This window comes from Lissotriton vulgaris, chromosome 1_2 (genome assembly GCF_964263255.1).
Source record: "Lissotriton vulgaris chromosome 1_2, aLisVul1.2, whole genome shotgun sequence".
In the NCBI taxonomy this organism is placed as follows: Eukaryota; Metazoa; Chordata; class Amphibia; order Caudata; family Salamandridae; genus Lissotriton; species Lissotriton vulgaris.
Window position 1 is genome coordinate 289,120,568 of NC_141686.1, and position 21,429 is coordinate 289,141,996.

At 45.8% G+C, this 21,429-nt stretch overlaps 1 protein-coding gene across 1 annotated transcript in view; it reads right to left on the reverse strand.

Annotated features, from left to right (window-relative positions):
- Positions 1-21,429, reverse strand: part of LOC147736519 (carnosine synthase 1-like) — a 308,759-nt gene that overhangs the window by 225,330 nt on the left and 62,000 nt on the right. The window lies entirely within an intron of this gene.

A 21,429-nucleotide genomic window follows, 5' to 3' on the forward strand; every position in this document is an offset into this window, starting at 1 on the left:
AGGGCTACGATATGTTTGTGGAGCTTACACAACATGTGATGTAAAGGCCTCTTAGCACTAAAGGAGGCTGAGGGTTCTAAGTCCTATTAGAGCATTAGAATGTTGAGTGCTCCATTGAAAACAATGGAGAGCTCCAGGCTTTAACAGTCTTCAGAATCCCATAGCATCAACATTCCAATGTTTGTTCACACCAATAGGTGTGAAGAGAAAGCCTCACGGAGCCTGAGGGAATTTCAACCCCCTCGGGCTGAGTGAGGCCTTTGCTTTGCAAATAAGTACATTCTGCCCTCTAGGGGCAGAAGTTTGTAATAGCTTTAAAGCCCGACGGAGTGGACTCTACCGCCCATTAAAGGCCTGCTTCATTGTTAAAGGCCCTCCCCTTCAGCTCAGGCCTTTAACACTGGACCAGGCCTTTAATGGCAGGTAGAGCCTGCTAAGGCTATAATATGGAGCACAAATGCAGTGTAAATTATTACAGAAACAAAATACCGCAAACATTACAACTGTATCAATAAAGAGGCCACATTTTGCTCTTCCCCACATGCTGCTGACTCCAGCACAAGTCTTGTTTTTCACCAACAGCACACCCATACTTGTCTTTAAATGTATGTCTGCAATTTTTCTGATGATATTGAAATTCCCTTGATTATCTACGTTTGGCGCGACTAAGACCTGGAGAAATGAATGACTTATAAAGTTCAACTGTTTAGAATTTTAAAACTAGGTCACTGTGCACTTTTCTCTCTATGCAGATTCAGAAAGCATACTTTTATTTATGGTCTATTATTTTGACCGCATAAAGTTTCTTTGACTTGTTTTGACTTGACTTCGTTCAGGAAAAGATAGTGACCTGTTGTTGGAAAAGGCTCCATTGAGGTAAATGCCATAAAATATAATGCACAGTCCCACCCGAGCAGCAATTAAACCTCCACATAAATTGCGTATTTACTGAGAAGGCCGCAGGCGTTTAACTGTTCCCTGAAGGTCCTGTCCATTATGCACAACCCCTGAGGCAACGCCAGTGCATGTGCACATAAGGGAAGTGCACTAGTGGGGACAATCGCAGGAAAGAGCACCTGGGAGCCAGCATGTACTGCAAATCTGCGCTGGTATTATAAGGAGACCGCAGCATCCAGATCCCATCATGGTTTGTACTGGCAGGTACCACAGAAGCTCAGTTCTTTCCACGCAACTCTAGCATCCATGTCCTGTACATCCTGTAGGACCTGGGGCAGAAGGATTCGGAGAGGTGGGAGGGTCGCTTATGACTTCAATGAAGACACCGCCAGTGCTGATCCAGGGCAATAAGAAACAATTCCTTATACATTGTAGGGTCTTAATGGGTGGTCAAAGTAATTGAATTCATGTGCAAGGGCATCCTTTGTTACTGAAGAATCGCACAACTAACCTTCTAAGACGAAATGTCACTAGAAACATGCTTTAGAGCTGCTTGACCTACTACAGTACCTACTCTAGCTCCTAAGTTTAGATGATACTATCTGGTGAAAGTATAAAAAGATTTCCAGGCAGCTTCTATGTTTATGTCTACAAAGGGGCATTCCTCAATAAAGCAGCTGCGGGAGCTGTTCCTCATGTACAATGTACATGGGTTTACCAAGCAGTGGTGCTTTGGCAACTTAATTACCAAGCATAGCACATGAGACTATCCATTTGGACAGTGACTCTTATGGTATGGCTATCTCTGTGTGAGATGGGGCCATACCTGACAGAGAGTTGGCAGGATTTCTTAAAGGATTTTGTTTTGTCAAGACAAACAGTGAAACCCTCCAACAGCTCATGAATGCAATGACCGCTCTGTCAGAGGCGGGAAGAGAGATGGACTGGTTGATTGGAAAGATTAAAGCTCATTTTTGGTAACAAAGAGGACGAGTTCCGATATCCACCTTGTTAGAGTGAAAAACCACGTAAGGTTCTCACTCACCCTTCTATCAGTCTGCGGGCCACTAGAAAAGCTGTCTTGCAAGAGAGGTAAGACAATGAGGCCCTAGGTATGGATTTGAAAGGAGGAGCAATTGACATGGAAAGAACAAAGTAAACTCCCAAGGACGAGAAGGTTTCTGTGGACATGTAAATGTTTCCTTAAACCCTACACACACTATTTGACAACTGGAATTCTTAAAAAAGACTTTTGAGTTGGCCTTTCTTGGTCTGCCACAATCGGATGTACGTTGTTACAACGCATGTTGTAACAACGCATGCCTTTACCACACAAGTCTTACAACGCAAGTCGTTACAACGACTTGCGTTGTAGGGCATGGATTTAGGAATCTTATAATTTTATATTCCAACACCAGTCCCGTAACAGTAGGGAAGGTGTTGGAATATAAAATTGCAAGATTCCTTATCCAACAGCGCCATCCAGCGCAAGTCGTAGTAACGATTTGCGTTGTAATAGCTGCGGGGTAAAGGCACTGCGGTGTAAAAACCGCGTCGTAAACGATGTTCCCCGCCACAATCACCGCTAAGTGTACTTTGATTGGTATGCACTGCAGTTTGACCCATCTAGGGCAAGTATTGTAATATAACTTCTTGACAGGGGAGTGGATTGAAGCAATGACACTGGTACCATGGGTAGAATTGTTTCCATTTAAAGCATAGGATGTTCTCTGGATGTTTTCATTATATGTCTATTTAGAGCTCCTCTTATGCCTTGTTATTCATAGAGGTTTTATAAGTTGCTAATTATTTACAGTAGCTGATGCATTTCTATTCTTTATCCTGCAGCCATGTGCGTTACATTTATGATATATATCTTGATATGTGCTTTTAGTTTGGAAATGTATTTGAAAAGTTGATGCTAAGGGGAAATAATAAAAACTTTAGACTTTAACAATAGTGCAAGACAATTCCCACGTTAATCTTCTCATCTGAAATCATGATCAGGAGTATGAGGAAACGCTTCTTTTTTGCCCTATCACCCTCAAGGTTTTGGACTGATGCAGCTGGATTCGTCAACTCTGAAGGATAAAGCAGTCCTAGCAAACAGTCCTCAGTGCCAGTGCTCTGACACTTAAAAAGTATATGTCTGATTGGTTCACCCACAATTGGCATAGATTAACGTACTTATAAGTCCCTAGTCTATGGTACGAAAGGTACCCACATCCTACAAAGTAAAGTATCTTTCATGGACTGCAGCAGCACTTACTAAGCCACCACGAGGGAGAAAAAGCACAGTATGACTCCCATACTACCACAGCTGGATGGCAGGGTGCCTTACAACTGCTTACTCAGCATTGCCATTTAAAGTACGGCAAGGCCAAACCTTCCTTTAAATATTTATAAGTCACCCATAAGGCAGGCCTACTGAGCCCTATAGGCATGGTGTATTACATTAAAAAGTTAGACTTGTGTTTCTTTACTACCATGACAGAGCAGACCTGGCCATGCTGACAGATAAAAAGGAACAAGAGGAAAGTGAACCTCTCACTGACCTGCTGTCAAGCAATGCAAAAGATGTCTCAGTGGATGGAGAAGCCATTTCCTCAACTTTGACAGGACAACAACAAACAGACTGTTAAAGCTTGTTAAAACAGTTTGCTGGCCTGTTCTCTTTGACCCCAGATCAGACAACTTGATGTGTCCTTTATGTGGACACAGGTGGCAGCTTGCCTGTCAAACGAAAAAATGAATAGCTTTGCAGAGAAGGTCAAAGCTAGCCTTAAGATTGAGGTTGCCAACCTGCTGAGGTTTGGGGTTTCCTGAGCCCTCTAACAGCCCATGGGCCAGCCCAGTGGTACTGGTTCCATACCAAGTCCAAAAGGTGGGAAGCCTGACATGAAATTCTGGTCTGAATACAGAGACCTAAATGCAGTCACCAAGACTAGTAAGTGACTTATCTCCAGAGAGCAGCGTTGGAGTGCCATTGAGAGGCACGCCTTTGCTGTGGTTTGGTCCCTGAAGAAGTTTCAAGACCCTACATGTTTGAGACTTACTTCAGAGTTCAAACTAACCACAGACCTCTGAGGTAGCTTAAGCAGATAAGAGGAGAGAACCCTAAATTGTTGAGGGGGTACTTTTAGGTACAGGGTATGGACTTTACAGTGGAGCACAGATCTGGTACTGACCATGCCAATGCAGATGGCAATTCCAGGTTCTTCCACCTGCATTATGAGAATGACCAGGGTTTAAGTTAGTTGCTTTTAACATTTTATTTGGAGGGGGCCATGTAAGGAAATGCCTCTTTTTGCATGCTCACTCCCAAGGTTGTGGACCGATGCTTCAGGGCTTTTCGACTCTGAAGGGTGACAGAGTCCTGCCAAACAGGCTTAGTGCCACTGCTCTGTCCCATAAGAAGTATATGTCTGATTGGTTCACCGATATTTGGCTAAGTTAATTTAGTATAAGTCCTTACACAACATGTGAAGTAAAGTCCACCAAGCACTAAAAGAGGCCGGGGGTTCTAAGTGTTAATATGAAGCACAAATACATTGTAAATTATTACAGAAACAAAATACCTCAAACATTACAACCCCATCAAAAAAGAGGTCACATTTTGGTCTTTTCCACATGCTGCAAATTCCAGAACAAAGGCTTGTATTTCACTTACAGCACACCCAGACTGTTGCTGATGATATTAGGATTCCCTTGATTAGGTTAGTTGGGAGCTACTAACACTGGGAGGAATGACTGACTTGTATAGCTCAACTGTAAAGATCTTTAAAACTAGGGGGCATATTATCAAGGGGGTTTATCTCTGCTTTTTTGGCTTTAAAATCCAAGAAAGCGGAGATAAAATTATCTCCCTATTACCTAGCTGTCGCTAACACTAGTTAGCGACAGCTAGTATTAGATAGCGACCCTCTTGGGCCCCACTTTGTATGTCCGTGATATTTATCACTAATGACATGCAAAGTGGGCGTGCCAAGATGTTAGCGACTGGAAACTGTCGCTAACATCGCTATCTCCTATTACCAACTTTTGGAGATATTCGCGCTAAGCTAAGGTATGGTACCTGGGGGTCATTTAGAGATCTCTTAGTGCTTGGTTTAGTCCTGCGGTTCTAGTACCAAATGAAAGGTCTACTTAGTTGCAGTTCTGTGTGGATTATTGAGCCCTCAATGAGGTAACCAAACCAATGCCCATCCAAGTCTAAGAGTGGAGGAGTGCTGCATAGTACTTGAGCACTTTGGATTTGACCAGTGGATATTAGCAGATACCTTTGGCACTGAACACCAAGTAGAAGACAGCATTTTCGATGCCAGAAGAGTCTTATCAATTTAAGGTAATCTCCTTTGTGTTGAAGAATGCCCCTGCCAATTTTCAGTGCCTTGTGAACCATGTTTTTGCAGGGTTGGAAGAATTCTCTGTGGTCTACCTGGGTGATGTTGCGGTGTTCAGCAATTTATGGAAAGACCACCTGAGACACCTCAAGCAGATATTGACTGGGATACATGAGGCTAGCCAGCAACCATTTAAGGGGCTCATTATCTGTTTGCACAATAAACTTAGTGCCAAATAAATTTGGGTGGAACTTAAGCAAAACCCATACTGTGGCAAAGCACTACTTCTCAGAAGTTGCCCAGTTCTGCCCTCTAAGTAGTTTATTTATTTAAAAATATGTTTATTGTCATTTCAGGGTCCCCAATACATTGATATACATTTCTCCTCACATTAGGTACATATTATTGTACGGTGCCGTTCTAAATTTTACGCCATCTATACCACATTTTCCGTTTACCTTTTTCTTTTTGCCCCCCCCCCCTCGTGACAATAAAAATTACTTCATACTTTCTTTGGTCCTATTTTGTTTCAACTGAACCCCCCCCCGGCACATACATATGATATTGGGTTTTCGCTTTGCGAGCAATGTCCATTCTCCAGTGTTCCGTTGCAATCAATCAATCAATCAAAGACATTTATAGAGCGCACTACTTACCCGTAGGGTCTCTAGGCACTTGGGGGTGGGGGGGGGTGCCGTTACTGCTCGAACAGCCAGGTCTTGAGCTTCTTCCTGAAGGAGAGGTGTTCTTGGGTCAGGCACAGGTCGGTCGGGAGGGAGTTCCAGGTCTTGGCGGCCATGTAGGAGAAGGACCTTCCTCCTGTTGTCGCTCTTCGGATGCGGGGGACGGCGGCGAGGGCGTGGCTGGCTGAACGGAGGTGGCGTTTGGGAGCGTAGAAGTTGATTCGGTTGTTGAGGTAGCTCGGGCCTTGATCGTGTAGGGCTTTGTGTGCGTGGGTGAGGAGACGGAAGGTGATTCTTTTGTTGACGGGGAGCCAATGCAGGTCTCTCAGATGTCCGGAAATGTGGCTGTTTCGTGGGATGTCGAGGATGAGTCTGGCTGAGGCGTTCTGGATCCGCTGGAGTCTCTTCTGGAGCTTGGCGGTGGTTCCGGCGTAGAGGGCATTGCCGTAGTCCAGTCGGCTGGTGACGAGGGCCTGGGTGACAGTCTTCCTGGTCTCGGTGGGGATCCACCAGAAGATCTTCCGTAGCATGCGCAGGATGTTGAAGCACGATGAGGAGACGGCGTTGACTTGTCTGGTCATGGAGAGGGAGGAGTCCAGGATGAAGCCCAGGTTGCGTGCGTGGTCCGTCGGTTTGGGTGCGGTGCCCAGGGCGGGGGGCCACCAGGAGTCGTCCCAGGCGGAGGGCGAGGAGCCCAGGATGAGGACCTCCGTCTTGTCTGAGTTCAGTTTCAGGCGGCTGGTCGTCATCCACTCGGCTACATCTTTCATCCCTTCGTGCAGGTTGGCTCTGGCGGCGGTGGGGTCGTTGGTCAGGGAGAGGATCAGCTGGGTGTCGTCGGCGTAGGAGATTATGTTGAGGTTGTGTTGGCGTGCGATGACCGCGAGGGGGCTCATGTAGACGTTGAAGAGGGTGGGGCTCAGCGAGGATCCTTGAGGTACGCCGCAGATGACTTTGGTGGCCTCTGACTTGTACGGTGGTAGGCGGACTCTCTGTGTTCTTCCGTCGAGGAAGGAGATGATCCATTCCAGTGCCTTCTCCTGGATTCCGACGTTGCTGAGGCGCTGCACGAGGGTGCGGTGGCAGACAGTGTCGAATGCCGCGGAGAGGTCTAGGAGGATGAGGGCCGCTGTTTCTCCGTTGTCCATCAAGGCTCGGATGTCGTCGGTGGCAGCGATGAGGGCGGTCTCGGTGCTGTGGTTGGCTCGGAAGCCAGACTGTGAGGGGTCGAGGGATCCATTTGTCTCGAGGAAGGCGGCCAGCTGTTTGTTGACGGTCTTCTCGATGACTTTGGCTGGAAACGGGAGGAGCGAGATGGGGCGGTAATTCTTGAGTTCGGTGGGGTCCGCTGTAGGTTTCTTGAGTAGAGCGCTGAGTTCGGCGTGTTTCCAGCTCTCCGGGAAGGTGGCGGTGTCGAAGGAGGTGTTGATAATGTCCCGCAGGTGGGGTGCGATGACAGCGTCGGCCTTGTTGAAGACGTGATGAGGGCAGGGGTCGGTCGGAGATCCGGAGTGGATGGAGTTAATCATGCGGACAGTGTCTTCGGTGCTGATCGGAGTCCAGGCGCGTAGGGTGGTGGTGGGCGGCGTTGCTGCGGTCGTGGCGTGCGTCGGTTTAATGCTGAAGCTGTTGTGTATGTCCGCGATCTTGTTGTGGAAGTAGGAGGCGAGGGAGTTGCAGAGGTCTTGCGATGGGGTTGCATAATGTCTGTTCAACCTGTCATTCTCCCATTACAAAGTTACTGCAAGATACTGTCTGTTTCAAGTCTTCAACCTATACGACATTCTACTATCACATCTACCAATGGCGTAGGTATTCACTGGATGTGCGCCTTTGCGTGTATTTCAAACTCCTCCACCAGCAAATTCCAGTCTGTGGAGATCGGATGTTTGCGTAGGCCCCTTCTTTCCTCTCTTTGTAACTCCTGCCCCTCTGCCTTTCCCCATCTTACCCGCTCGTTACTCCAGGACTTCACAGTAGGTGGTTCACCGACTTCTATTTCATTGCTATCATCCTCTTTGCGAATAACAGTGCTAGATCTATGAATCTAGTGGCTACACTCCGCTTCTTTTCTTTGTGTCCCAGCCCCACCATGTTGTATAGAGTTGAATCATATGGTCTTCCTGGGTGTACCTCCTCTAGGATGTGGTGGATTGTGACCCAGTAGTATCCCAACTTAGGGCAGTCCCAGAACATGTGTAGCATGCCTGCATCGTCACGGCGACATCTGGGGCATTGGTTGGAGGACTCAAGGAACATCACGTGAATTCTGTGTGGGGTTAGGTACGCCCAATGCACAATCATGAGTTGAATGAATTTGAACTTCTGGTTTCGTGACACTTTCTTGGGGAGCTTGAGGAAATTGAAATTTTACGTGGTCAATGTGTCCCCTGCTTGTACCCCACGTTTAGTGTATGTGCATGTCACCCATGCATTTTCCCTCTCATGTCTGCAATAATAATGCCTCTGCATTTCCGTCCCACATTAGAATGTCAGTTACCAAGCCTCCCATGAAAGAAACGTTAATTCTGCACTGAGGCCCATGTTGCCAATGTATTTGCACTGTGCATGTTTAACATCGAGATGAACCCGTTTCGTGGCTCAGCCAGAGCCAGTCTCTGAATTCAGGTTTCTTGCCTCCAGACACTCTGAAAGCTACAGCTCAGCTACGTATCCCTGACCTCTCGCATACTTCTGGCTCAGCCGAGAGGGGCCCAGCCCGGCCTGCCAAGACAGTATTTTGCACACAGTTATCTGCATGTTCCACAGAAACACATTCCTGCCTAGTGAAGAAGATAAACAGAACCCGTCTACAAAGATAGGGCCTAGCCTTTCTGTCTCCGTTTAAGTGATTTGCAGAGCTTGCATCCATAGAAAGCCCATGGCCCCCACGCAATGCACGAAGAAATATATGCACACACCAGCTCTTGGTGATGAGCAACCTTTGCTTGAGCGACCTTTACTTCAGACAATACATCCTCCAAACTTAAGATATCAGATAATACCAGACGTGCAGGTCGTCCTGACACTGAAAGCTTCTCTACTAGACCGAAAGTCAGCTCCCCCCAGCTTCCCCCAGTTACACGTCAATTGCACGTCATGACCAAGTGGCGCACACAAGTAGGGTAAAGGTTCCAGCTGACCATACAGACCCCCTCCATGTATCCACCCACCTATGACTCGCCTATGACTCCTCAAGTGAACGCCCACGTGTACGCCTTCTTATACGCCCTTTTGCACGCCCACATGCTCTTATCTCTCTCTTTCTCTTGCTCTGCCTGGAGCGCTCCTCTTTCTCTATTCAAGTCAATGTATTTTCAATGTATAAATATTGTACTCTGTGAATAAAGTTCAGAAGACCCTTCCTGAACCTTAGTGGTGATGGAACCCGATTCTCCCTTAACTCGAGTTACTGAAATAAAGCCCTTTTGAACCGGACACCACGGACTCTGCCTCTCATTATATGCATGACCCTTTGTTTAAGTATAGAAATTCTGACGGGGTAATATTTAATTTACCACATAATTCTGGCGCCCGAATAGGGACAAGTCCCCTTCCCCACGCGCCGGCGATGTAGGTCCAGCCCTTGCCCCCTTCTACAGCTGTGACGGACTTCACAGTGTACACGCCAGCGGGTTTTCCTGCTTACTCCCTGAGGCCCACGGAGGAGACGGACTGCGACCAGGCATCCACACGAGGCGGTGAGGATTGCGGATCATCCCAACCAGAGCCCAGGCCGTGAGAGAGCAAGGTCTGAGGTTTCCAGAGGCCCATCTGTTCCGAGGCGCATGCGCAGTACCAAGTTCACGCAGTATCGAGTTTCCGAGGCCTTCAAGTTCTGCTTCCCGGTGAGTACCGTTATTGGGAACGCATAAAGTTTCAAGACGGGTTCATTTATTTGAGCCCGGTAAAGACGTGTCCGTTCACACAGACACGGTAAAGACGGGTCCATTTTGGTGGGCACGTAAAGACGTGTCTCTTTATGAGACCGGTATGGTTGTACTGTATTCCAGTGCATAAAGTTAACGGTTTTCAAGTTCATGTTTTTCTCCATGTATCAGTTGGAATGTATCTGTTCTAGTGTTTTAGTGTTGTAGTGTGAATGGTTGTTTCAGTCAGTCTATTTTTGTGTATATTGTGTTTTCGTTAAGTTAGTTTCAACATGCCACTGTTTTCGAAATTACGTCAGATAGGGACCAGGAAAGGAATACTCGAAGAGTCAGTTCCCGTCCCGCCTAGAGACACACCTGGTCATTTTATGTGTAATAAACACGGGCTAGATGCCATATTGTTTTTAGACTTATGGGTAGATTACACGAAGGATTTAGAGGAGAAGTACAGATGGCCTGCCTCAGGAACATGGGATTCTGAATGCATTATGAAAGTAGAGGAAGCGCTATGGAAAAGGAAAGTAAGACCGTCTCAGAAAGATGCCATTGAGTTATGGCGTAAAGAAGCACATAGGAGGACAGAGAAGGAATTCCACCAAGCAGAGAGAAGTAAACAAGCAGCGGAAAAAGCCAAAGAAAAGGAACTGCGGGAGGAGGGGGAACGGGTCAAGGCAGAACAGGCTGATAGAGAAAGAAATGCCCTCGTTGCTGGTATTTATCCCGTCCTCTCAGAAGAACTAGCTAAAGTGACCCCCTCAGAAACACCCCGTAGGTCGCGTACGCCACCACCAGTACCCTTTAGAGTACGTAGAACAAAGCCAACAGCCTCTGAGGCTTTTATTTCCTCCTATCTAGAAGATCCCGCACCGGACTATGTAAACGCAGATTTCCCTCCGCCCCATCAGCGGCTCAGCTCCTACAGCTCCAGCATATCGTGAAAGACGACGTAGGGCCCGGGGCAGTGGGAGGGGGGCCAACGCCACGAGCGCCACAAACATCATCAACACCATTTAAACTTTCTGTAGATGTAGCAATTCCACGTTGTATATACGATCTAGTACCAGGAAAGGGTTCAATGCTTGTGATTTCACTAAGATTAAGAAAAGCCGTCGACTATTTGGTCACATTACCAGACATGAAGGAACACCTAGATAAAATATACCATTTCATTAGAACGGGGGAGGGACCCGAGAGTATAGAAAAGGCCATGGAACACAGAAAGGTGGAGGTTAAGAACTATATCCTACGTTTTATGATTAACTGCCTGATCAGGGAACAAGACAAAGGAGATGAGGATGTAAAGCATGGTTTGATAGAATGGAGTGATCACATAGATGCCGGTCGGCATGATAAACAGAAACAGACAGACAGTATGTACAAGAAAATATGAAAAGAAATAATAGAAATACACAGAGAAGAGTCTGACGAGAAGAGTGAGTCATCAACAGAAGAGTTTGAACAGGAAAACGAGGCAAAGGACAAAATGAATTATGTAGGCAAAGCACGACAGTTTGACAGGCCCAAGTGCCTCGACTACCGCAAACAGGGACAGGCTATAAAAGAAAGATATTCCCTTGAGAATCTATTCCAAGCTACAGAAGAAGCACTGAAACGACGGATAGAGTGTGAGCGATTCTACACCCCACACGAAAAGGAGTTGGTCCGGTCAGCAGTCCAATGGGTGTCCAATTCTAACATATATAGCAATCATATAGTGGCCCAGACCTTTTTGAGCCTTCCGCCGAACGAACAGCGTTTGGCTGGTATTTACATGGTCCAACATTTGATAACGTTGTATGAGAGTAAATATTCTGATCCTGGTCACTTGTATAAATTACTGGACGATATACTTCTAGAGAGATGGACAGGCCTGGGTACTGATTTAATTAATATTATTCTGGATCAACGACATAAGTACTTAAGTTCTCTGACCACATGCATGCTTCCCACCTCACACCACGACAGAAAGAACTTATATATAGACAGACAGAACCCCTACGAGAGGTACATCCCGTCAAAAATACAGCGGGTGAGCTTCAGCGACTGTATGTTTACACACCCTTGACGAAATTAGAAATACTGGAAATGAAAAAGATGCTGCCCTGCCATGATAAAGACCCAGGGGGGTTTCACCGTGAATTAAAAGACATTCTCCGTATAGTGGATTACACGTACGCTGACATTATAAAACTATTGAAAGTACTGTTGCCTGCTGGTATTTATGAAAAGCTTAAGGAAAAAGACTGGGAGGTGGGAGAGAAAAAGTTAAGTTGGGCAGAATTGGAAACAGAGGATAAAGGCAGGCACCCATGTGTTGGTCTTGGGGACAAAGCTAAAGAACTACCATCCCACCCATAGTCCGGTGCTGGCTCTTCTAGATAGGAGGAAATAAAGAACTACCTGAACTCCTGATACAGGTTTTGCCAAGACTATTGATTACTAAAAAGGAAGACTGGGATGCTATTTCAGCCTGTAAACAGAAACAAGACGAGGACACAAGTGATTTCTATTCTAGATTCGAGAAATGTTCTTCTATTAATAGTGGTCTTAAGCCCAGTAGCGAGTCATATCCTCATCTTTTCGTGAGCAAGTTAGTAGAGAATTCCTTACCCCAGATCAAGAATAGAGTACTGAAGGTTGAGAGTACTTGGCAAGCAAATAGCCCTTCCCAAATGTTGCAAATGCTACAATATCACCAGAACAGAATTAGAGAGGAACAGGATCATGAAAAGAGACGCATGGAAGAGACAAAAATGAAGGTGCTGGTTGCCCAAACGGTACCAGCTAATACGAACAAAAATGCCACGACACTTGTTAAAGGGAACTGTAATTATTGTAAACAGCCAGGTCACTTTGTAAAAGATTGTGCTGTCCTGAAACACAATATAGCTACAGGCAAGACAAAAGAACGACCACACGTTCCTAGGCAGAATAGCACCCCACAGCACACACAACAGACAGTAGCGAATTTTCCACCCCCACCACCACCTGTTAATGCCACACAACAAATGTATCAGTACACGCAGTCAGACTATCCAGAATACCAACAGTTCTCATGAAACAGCCTAGAGAGGGAAGTTGGCTTGCCCCTTATTGAGGTACCTGTAGATCAAGAGGGTCCCTATGTACATAGTCGTGTATTGGGAAAGGACAGAAAATTTATGATTGACACAGGGGCGAGCAGAACTACCATCAGCCATGACGAGGTTCCAGGGGCACCCCTCTCAGGCTCACAGAATGTTTCCCTGGGATTTTCAGGAAAGCCTATCGTTAACAAAGTATCGAAACCAGTTTCCCTAGGGGTTGGTCCATTGTCACGTACCACAGACTTGTTACTTACTAAGTCATGTCCAGAAAACTTGCTTGGTATAAAGACATTAAAAGAACTAGGAGCAGTTATATGATGTTCTCCGGAAGGAGTACGACTGTTCTTACGTGATTTTAAGGGACATTATGTGTTGAAGGATTTTGACCACAGACTCCAGAATGTACCACATCACCTATGGGCACAAGGTCCGACTGACGTAGGTTACATGCACATTACACCACACCGTGTCATTCTCAAAGTAGGAGTAGTACTACCATGTATACGACAATACACATTACCACCTGATGCCGTAGTAGCCTTACTGAAAATTGTTGACGAACTCATTGCACAAGGGGTGGTAGTGGAGACTGACTCGAATGTATGTAATTCACCTGTCATCCCTATTCTTAAACGAACAGACCCTAATGCACCACCAGTTTACAGACTAGTGGTTGACCTTCGAGAATTGAACAAATGTATAGTCCCTCAATACCCAGTGGTCCCAGACATTTCTTCATTACTAACTGCTATTGATTCTGAGGCAACGTTCTTTACTGTCATTGACTTGAAGAATGCCTTTTTCAGTGTTCCAATTCATCCAGATAGTCAGTATCTTTTTGGATTCAGTTTAAATGGACGGAGCTTTAAATTTACGAGAGCTCCCCAAGGTTTTACAGAGAGTCCTAGCATTTACAGCCAAGCATTGAAAAGACAGCTGGACAGTATTCATATGCCTACCAACACTGCACTGCTCCAATATGTAGACGACATCCTAATTACAGCACGATCAGAACCAGACTGCGAAAATGCATCACTGACAGTTTTACACTTTTTGGCAGACAAGGGGCACAAAGTGTCCCCTTCGAAGTTGCAATTCTGTGCACAGCAAGTGGTGTACCTTGGACACTTGCTGTCCAAGAGGGGTAGACAGCTGACACAAGAACGTATTCAGTTAATTGCTAACCTTTCACAGCCCAAGACACAAAAGGAAGTACGGGCCTTCATTGGCCTCACTTCATACTGCAGACAATGGATTCCCCAGTATGCCTATCTAGCCAAACCACTCATACAGTTGACAACACAGGAGGCAGCGTCTTCGACTGTCCTCCCTTAGACACAAGAACATACCTTGGCATTTGAAGAATTAAAGAAAGCCTTATGTCAAGCGCCAGTTTTAGCGACTCCATTTTACAGCAAACGCTTTATGCTTTTCGTAACTGAACGAGATGGAACAGCATTATCTCTCCTCACACAAGATCAAGCAGGAAAACACAAGCCTTGCGCTTATTTTTCTAGTACACTTGATCCCGTGGCCCAGGCTCTGCCTGCGTGCCTGAAATCAGTTGCAGCAACAGCCCTAGCCATAAGACAAAGGGACTCCATAGTGTTGGGACACCCCCTGATAGTCCAAGTACCACATGCAGTGGAAGTTCTCTTGAACAGAACACAGACACAACACTTGACTGTAGCGAGACTGACAGGATATGAACTGACGTTATTTCAGCCACACATAGAGATCAGACGATGCAATATTCTCAACCCTGCTACACTTTTGCCCTCAAGCACAGTAGACACTGCACCACATGACTGTGTGGAAGTACTGAATACAGTGACGAAACTAAGACAAGACCTGACAGACATTGCACTGCCAGACCCTGACCTGACACTTTATGTAGATGGTTCATGCATGAGAACAAGCACAGGAGAGTTAGTGGCAGCATATGCCGTGACCACTGATACTGAAGTCATAGAGACACAAAGAATAGATACACTGTCAGCACAAGCAGCAGAGCTCATCGCTCTGACACAAGCCTGCATAAGAGCTAAGAACTTGAAAGTGAACATTTATACAGATTCACAGTATGCATTCGGCGTTGTTCATGACTTCGGAGTATTATGGAGGGAGAGAGGTTTCTTGACCTCTCATGGGGCTAAAATTCAGCACGGTCCGCTTATTCAGGCTCTGTTAGAAGCAATAAATTTGCCTACAGCCATAGCCATCCTGAAATGCAAAGCACACACCAAGGTTACAGACACCATTTCCCAGGGTAATGACCTGGCAGACCGAATTGCTAAACTTACAGCCCAGACACCAACAGACACGACAAAGACAGAGGTACCATTACTGACAAAAAGCATGACAGTCAGGGATCCTTCACAAGATGTACTCGACATACAGACACATGCCACTCCAGACGAAATAAAGAAATGGACCGAACAAGGAGGGGTCCAGACTGACCAGGGTTGGATGACTAAGGGCAAAGCTACATGGTTTCTCCCAGACTCTATGGTACAAGTCATCATAAACACAGCACATAGTCCAGCACACTTGGGAGAAAAGGCAATGCTAGACAGCTTACATAATATCTGGTTTAACAAGCACCTACGTGCAGCAGCGAAACAGAAAGTAAGTACCTGTATGATCTGTTGCCAGTTCATTCCAGGTAAAGGCATCCCGGTGGAACAAGGCGGATTTCATCCTCCTGACCATCCTTTTGAAGTCCTCCAGATGGATTATATCCAAATGAACAGATGTAGAGATTTCAAGTATGTCCTGGTAGTTGTGTGTGCACTATCCAGATGGACAGAAGCGTACCCAGTCCCAGATTATACTGCTGTGACTACCGCCAGGCAATTGGTGTGTGAGTTTTTCCCCAGTTATGGATTGCCCCGTGTCGTGTACTCCGATAATGGTCAGCCATTTTCCTCTGAATTAATTAAACAAGTGTCCCTTCTGTTAGGATATCAGTGGAAGTTTCATTGTGTACGACACCCTGAAGCAGCAGGACTTGTCGAGCGCCATAATCAGACACTTAAGACGAAATTAGCAAAGGTCTGTGCAGAAAAAGGCGTGGATTGGATGGTAGCCTTGCCGGTTGCCCTCTTTTACATGCGTATGGTAGCTCATTCCAGAACAGGCCTATCTCCTTATGAAGTGGTTTTCGGTAGACCACCGAATATGTGGGGTACGCCTATGCCTAAGAAAATAACTGATGTTGACAGTAACATGCTGACAGATTACCTGGCTTCCTTGATGTCTGCACTACTCTCTTGTCATTCACAGGTTGCCGCCGCCTTCCCTGACAACTCCCAAGTCAAGGAGCACACCATCGTCCCTGGTGATCACGTGTATGTCCGTAATTTTGATCGATCAAGCCCCCTTGAGCCACGCTGGAAGACACCGAAATTAGTATTGCTCACCACGAGGACAGCCGTCAAGGTCGAAGGACGTAAAGGATGGCTTCATGCCCAACACTGCAAGAAATACTTTGGAGATTCTGGAACTTTGATCAAGACTAAAGACAGTACCGAAAGTACAGACTCTAAGCCCCCTTTGCTAGAAAAGACTCCGCAACAGGAGTATAGGTCCAAGTTACGATCTAGTAAGTCAGACAGCGTTTAATTGTTTAAGTCCACTAGGTGGTGAATTGGTTAGACAGGTTCCTGACATGTATAAGATCGTAGACCAGAATAGTAAAAAGAGCAAAAAGAGAGAAAAATACTGCAAGATATTACGCAGTAGATGTATAGTAACTCTGATTTTTATGTCTCTTCTGTGCATCACTATAATATGTATCAGCTTGACACTACATGTTTTCTTTCCTCCTATTTCCTCACGTATACACTCTTCCTTCAATGACACTGTAGAGCACACATTTAGTGATCTGCCACCCCATGAACTGTCATATCGACTAGCCCTGCGCAACAATACTTTTATTCGAATGTTGCACCATTCTCATCAGACCAGCAATGTAACAGATTGCTGGGTATGTGGCCGACTCCCACCTTATCAGAAAACGAAGGGAGTTCTGCCCCTCTTTCCTCTTCCATTCTCACACAATGGTTCGTGCGGAGCATGGTTTAGTTTAATGTCATCATTAGACAGAAAGTCCGCAGTTTCCCAGGGTGTCTGGATATGGGGAAACTTGAATACTGTAATGAGCGAGGCATGTTTTCCAGACAAAGACGGTCTTCCCCAAAGGAAGGGGACCGATCTAGAAAATGAAGTGTATGAGCAAGGAAATGTTTCCCTTAGCTTTATGATTCTGAATGTTCAGCCCGAGCAAAATACAGGTTCACCGTTTATATCAGTCCTCCCAGTAAAAGGTGAATTGTGCGTTAGGAAGAAAGGATCGGTACATTTGGGACACAGCGAGTGTAATGCTGTAGTTGAGTTTAATGATAAAGGAAAGTCTTCTTTCAAAGCTTCCCTCCATTCCTATTTCATTTGCGGTCAGACAGCCTATGTACATCTGCCCTTAGACTGGGGTGGAACATGTTATATAGCGTTATTGCTGCCACCTGTCTTTCTAGCCCCATCCCATTATTATCGAGATTCACGACTAGTACATGTTAGACACAGGAGGGAGACCGACTCCCCAGTGATTGATCAGACTGAGACAGCTTGGGAGCAATATACAGATTTCAATAAAGGATTCTTTTTCTTCATAGGTCCCGTCCAAAACAGTAAACTCATACGCAGGTTAACAAGAACTCTAGAAGCAGTAGTGAATGAGACTGCATCTGCCCTGGCGAACTTAACCGAGGAGCAGTCTGCCATGCGACTTGTTGTTCTTCAGAATCGCCTTGTTCTTGACGTCATCCTGGCAGATAGGGGCGGGGCTTGAAGAGTGATCGGCTCCAGTTGTTGCGTGTTTATTCCAAATAACGCGCCATCTGTGTATGCAGCAATAACAAGACTCCACAAGATTGCTCACGAGATACACCAAGACCCAGCCACATGGACTTGGTCCGGTTGGCTCTGGGGTGTAATATCGGCATGGGGATGGAAAGTGTTGTCGTTCTTAGGAATGATACTGCTTATGATATTCGGCTGCTGTCTCTGTCTGCAGTGTCGTCCGGCGATTTGCGGCCTGTGTGCCACTGCCTGTATTCCCCATCCACGTATACAAAAGAAAAAAGATGAACAAATGATGCTGTATGATCAGATATACGGTCTCATGAATATAGATGTGTCCTGAAGGGCACAGTAGGGGACAAGGAGGGAATGAGGAAATAGAAATTTTACGTGGTCAATGTGTCCCCTGCTTGTTCCCCACGTTTAGTGTATGTGCATGTCACCCATGCATTTTCCTTCTCATGTCTGCAATAATAATGCCTCTGCATTTCCGTCCCACATTAGAATGTCAGTTACCAAGCCTCCCATGAAAGAAACGTTAATTCTGCACTGAGGCCCATGTTGCCAATGTATTTGCATTGTGCATGTTTAACATCGAGATGAACCCGTTTCGTGGCTCAGCCTGAGCCAGTCTCTGAATTCAGGTTTCTTGCCTCGAGACACTCTGAAAGCTACAGCTCAGCTACGTATCCCTGACCTCTCGCATACTTCTGGCTCAGCCGAGAGGGGCCCAGCCCGGCCTGCCAAGAGTGTATTTTGCACACAGTTATCTGCATGCTCCACAGAAACACATTCCTGCCTAGTGAAGAAGGTAAACAGAACCCGTCTACAAAGATAGGACCTAGCCTTTCTGTCTCCGTTTAAGTGATTTACAGAGCTTGCATCCATAGAAAGCCCATGGCCCCCACGCAATGCACTAAGAAATATATGCACACACCGGCTCTTGGTGATGAGCAACCTTTGCTTGAGCGACCTTTACTTCAGACAATACATCCTCCAAACTTAAGATATCAGATAATACCAGACGTGCAGGTCGTCCTGACACTGAAGGCTTCTCTACTAGACCGAAAGTCAGCTCCCCCCAGCTTCCCCCAGTTACACGTCAATTGCACGTCATGACCAAGTGGCGCACACAAGTAGGGTAAAGGTTCCAGCTGACCATACAGACCTCCTCCATGTATCCACCCACCTATGACTCGCCTATGACTCCTCAAGTGAACGCCCACGTGTACGCCTTCTTACACGCTCTTTTGCACGCCCACATGCTCTTATCTCTGTCTTTCTCTTGCTCTGCCTGGAGCGCTCCTCCTTCTCTATGCAAGTCAATGTATTTTCAATGTATAAATATTGTACTCTGTGAATAAAGTTCAGAAGACCCTTCCTGAACCTTAGTGGTGATGGAACCCGATTCTCTCTTAACTCGAGTTACTGAAATAATGCCCCTTTGAACCGGACACCACGGACTCTGTCTCTCATTATATGCATGACCCTTTGTTTAAGTATAGAAATTCTGACGGGGTAATATTTAATTTACCACAAGCTTTAGTATCCTTTCCCAGTCCTTATCACTAATGGGCCCGCCTGTGTCACCCTCCCAACTTGTACGCAGGGGCTGCCGCGAAATGGCTTTACTCGTCCTAATGCCCTTAGTGAGCCATTTTGTTAAGTGGCTGCCTGCACCCATGAGATATTGCATGGTAAGCAGGGCCGTCGTTTCCGGTTCCATGCCTTCTCTCGCCCAGTGTGTGCGTATGTAGTGTGTGATTTGTGCATGTACTAGAAACATCGACCGCGGCGTTTGATGTAATTGCATAAATTCTGCATGCGTAAGAAGTCTACCCTCTGAGAAGAAGTCCCCCACTTGTGTTACCAGAGCCTCATGCCATGAGCTCAGCATACGTTCTGTGAGTGTTCCAGTATCTAAGGGAATGCCAAGGAGGGGTATCGTGGGTGCATAAGCCTGTTGACTGCTAATGTACCTGAGTGCTGCTCTCCACTGCTGTATTGCTAGCTTAAGCAGGGGGGGTCCGATGATGTTATTTTTGCTTTGGGGAGCAATAGTCGGTGTATATGACCTCTACTCCTATCCGCTTCTGACATGTTCAATTCGTGTAAGTTGCGACCTGGCAGCCACTAAGCCAGCCACTGTAGTTGGCAAGCGTATCCATATGCTATCATATCAGGTACTCCCATACCTCCGCCGTCCGCTGGCAGTTGCAGTTTGCCTAGACTTATGCGTCTCCTGCCCGTCCCCCAAATCAGTTCCGTCAGCAGATTGTGTAGTTGTTTAAAGAAGGCCATGGGTATTAGTATAGGCACATTCGTGAAGTAGTATATCATTCTGGGCAGGACCACCATTTTTGAGATCGCTACCCTGCCTGCGACCGATAATGGCAGAGTGTTCCAAAATCGTACCTGTGGCTTCAGCGCATTAAGGGCCCTACCCAGGTTACCCTCAAGTAGATCCGGGCCATCTCTGTATATTTGTATACCCAGGTATTTAAAAGTTACAGGCGCTATTTGAAACTGGTAGGGTGTAAATTGTATGTGTGTGGTTATCGTTGGCCTGTGGAAGCTATACCCGTATGATTTGGATGCGTTAATCGCAAGGCCATACCCTCTAAGTAGTTATCTCCTTCTAATAAAGGCTACTGGGCTCTCTTTACTTTTGTCATCCTGTTGAGATAACTCTGCTCCAACTCCTTTGTCCATGTCATCTATTTATACAATGGAGGCTGACTGTAGTCAGATGCATTGAGTACCAGTGCAGTGCATAGTGCCTTCGTCAGTTCCTCAAATGATTTCTGACACACTTCAGTCCATATTACCTTCCCAATATCTTCTCCAAAGAGTAAAAATATCTGCTAGGTCAGTTGCTATCCCCAAACAGTTAATTCACCAATGATTTTTCAAAGAAGAATCCGTTTGTCACTAAATGAATTTGAAAGTCTGTGTAGTCAGGAGAAATAAGTGTAAAGACCTGGTTGTAGAGTCCAGTATACAATTAAACCTATCAGGTACAAATAAACGAAGAAGACTGGAGACATTTGTCCTATGGTGTAGGAGACATGATGAGCTCTTAATTTCTGTACAAAGTCATCTGCAAAAGGTGGAGTTCTGTGGCAGACACAGGACAGCACCATTTGTGGATGATTTCTAGATCCTCTAGCTGTAAGACGTGCTGCTTGGGAAGAAGATGTATGTGAAGGAGATGAGGATGAGTGCTGGGATGCTAAACTCGCGCTTAGAGTAGTAGAAATCCCCACAAATATGCAAAAGATTCAATTCAGTTACCTCCATATAACTTAACACAGCCCAAAAGTCTGGCAGATGGGCCGAGGACTGTTGATTGTTGATAATGCCTTTTCTCCATATTTGGTTACTGTTTTTATCTACAAATGTAAAGTAGCTGTTGGCTGAACAAGGGACTCTGTGTCATTTGCTGTGTACAGTCATATGTTGGAATAATAACATATTTAAAATAATATAAAGATTTATAAAAAAACAAATTTTCAACCAGATTTTGCACAATGATTTAATTGTGGTAGGTCTCTTTTAGAAACTGTTCTCTAAATACGGATTCTAAATCAGCCCCTTACAAACACTATGGGCTATATATATCGAGCACTAATGCATTCGCAAACGCCGAAATTCGCAGAATTTCAGCGTT